The 2,248-nt window shown below is 38.1% G+C and overlaps 1 non-coding gene across 1 annotated transcript; it reads right to left on the bottom strand.

Moving 5' to 3' along the window:
* Nucleotides 1-1,751: 1,751 nt before the first annotated feature.
* Nucleotides 1,752-1,858, bottom strand: LOC141709790 (small nucleolar RNA R71). The gene has a single exon (XR_012570350.1). It is a non-coding gene; the product is annotated as a small nucleolar RNA R71 (small nucleolar RNA).
* Nucleotides 1,859-2,248: the final 390 nt, after the last annotated feature.

The raw sequence follows: 2,248 nt of genomic DNA, 5'->3' as shown, positions 1-2,248 counted from the left end.
TTCTGGATTTTCTAATTTGAGTTCTATTGGGCTTCTAAAACTGCTGTTTCTTGTGGACTCTTATATAAGTAATCTTGGGAGACGTTTTCACAACAACAAGTAACAAGCAAAAAGCAAGTAACAAGGAGAGAAGATTAAGAAGACCGTTTTAGCACGCAACAACGAATAAGAGGAAGCATACGTTTGTCTTGTGATTCTTTTAATTCATTGTAACAGTGGATGCTAGTTTTCTTTACTATTTGAACCTTATTATTCTTGTGACGTACACTGTTTTTATTAAGTATTTTTTAGTTTATATCATTGTGTTATTATCATGTTTTCATATGAACCCATGCTGATGATGAGTTCTATCATGGGCTAATCGTGATCATGGGGTCGTAGCGGATTTACTATGGATTTCCTTAGTTAATTGTTTAATAACTTGGTATGTGATGATTGTATCTAGCATAGGCTGTGCTTATTCATCTTATGTGCGTCATAAACATATAAGATAGCGTGTTAATCTCTTGTGAAGCAACAATGAATCTTGAGATTTAGAACTTGTCATGCTAGCATAGGTTCATGTATTGTATGCATGATTAGTGGGTAACTTTAACCGTTTTACTTGCCCTGTGTAATCATAATGAATAATTTGCGCTTAAATCGTTATGTTATCAAATTCTGTAGACATATAGGGTCTCAACATAATTGATGCCTATTCAACTTCTATCTTAATTGTGGATGCTTGGTAGAATGGTACTTGTGCAACGAAAGTTGGCTTTTATCAGTTTCGTGTTGTTCGATTAATATCATCACTGTTACATGCTAAGGGTAATAACAATGACTATTGAATGAAGTAGTAATGAAGTTATGATCTCATGTGTGTTTAATATTGTTAATTCAAGTGTTTAATTCTCATAGTTAATAATTAGTTAATCAACCTTAAGTGTTATTGTCTTGACATTGAAGAGTAATCATACATTGGTGAGTAAGTGTTAATTAAATATAATAAATCAGAGTCTCTATGGGAACGAACTAGAAATCATTCTTTATTACTTGCGAACGCGTATACTTGCGTAAATTATTAGCGCATGCTTTGTGCCTAACAAGTTTTTGGCGCCGCTGCCGGGGACTTGGTGTTAATTTGTTTAATTTATGTACTTATCATCAGTGGTCATTAGGACTCATTGATTTAGACTTGTTACTTACTATTTCCGGTTGTGTTTCAGGTACTCTAGCGAGCGTTTATGCAAATACGTTCTCGTACTCACAAGAGGACTCTAGATACGGCTGAGGAGACAGATTCAGTTCTTGACATTCCGAAGAAGATAGATTTTGAAGATTCGGATAAAGAGAGTGAAAAGAAAGAACCTGTAATGATGGGTGATCATATAGTTTCAGCAGATCCAACTCTTATGGACTTTTCTCAGCCTAAAATTGATGACATTCAGTCAAGCATCATTCATCCGGCTATTCAGGCCAATACTTTCGAAATCAAGCCGGACACTATTCAGATGGTACAGAATTCTGTTTCTTTCGGAGGTGCTGCGACTGAAGATCCCAACATGCATATCAGGAATTTTGTCGAGATCTGCAATACTTTCAAATATAATGGTGTTACTGATGAGGCTATCAAGCTGAGGCTTTTCCCATTCTCTCTGAGGGATAAAGCTAAGGATTGGTTACATTCTTTACCAGCTGGGTCCATCACTACTTGGGAAGATCTTGCACAAAAGTTTCTGGTGAAGTTATATCCAATGGCCAAGACTGCAGCTATGAGGAGTGCTCTTACTCAGTTTGCGCAACAACCAACAGAATCTATATGTGAAGCTTGGGAGCGCTATAAGGAGATGCTGAGAAAGTGTCCACATCATGGAATGCCTGACTGGATGGTGATCACTAGGTTCTACAATGGTTTGGGGGCCCAATCTCGGCCCATGCTCGATGTAGCTTCTGGAGGCGCCTTGTGGGCCAAAATCTATATTGAGGCCTATAATCTCATTGAAACTATGGCTGCAAACGAGTATCAAAACCCAACTCAAAGGATGATGCTTGGGAAGGTGGCATGTAATCTGGAAGTTGATGCAGCTATAGCTATCGCAGCGCAGCTCCAAGCGCTGTCTATGAAGGTCGATTCTTTAGCCAACTATGGAGTCAATCAAATAGCTATTGTCTGTGAGCTTTATGCATGCTCTCATGCTACAGATCAGTGTTCTCTTGTATATGAACAATTATCAGCGACCGCAACAGCCTGTGCCAGCTACTTATC

This window comes from Apium graveolens, chromosome 2 (assembly GCF_009905375.1).
Source record: "Apium graveolens cultivar Ventura chromosome 2, ASM990537v1, whole genome shotgun sequence".
NCBI lineage: Eukaryota > Viridiplantae > Streptophyta > Magnoliopsida > Apiales > Apiaceae > Apium > Apium graveolens.
Note: the sequence above shows the minus strand (reverse complement) of the source record. Positions and strands in the feature narration are given on the sequence as shown.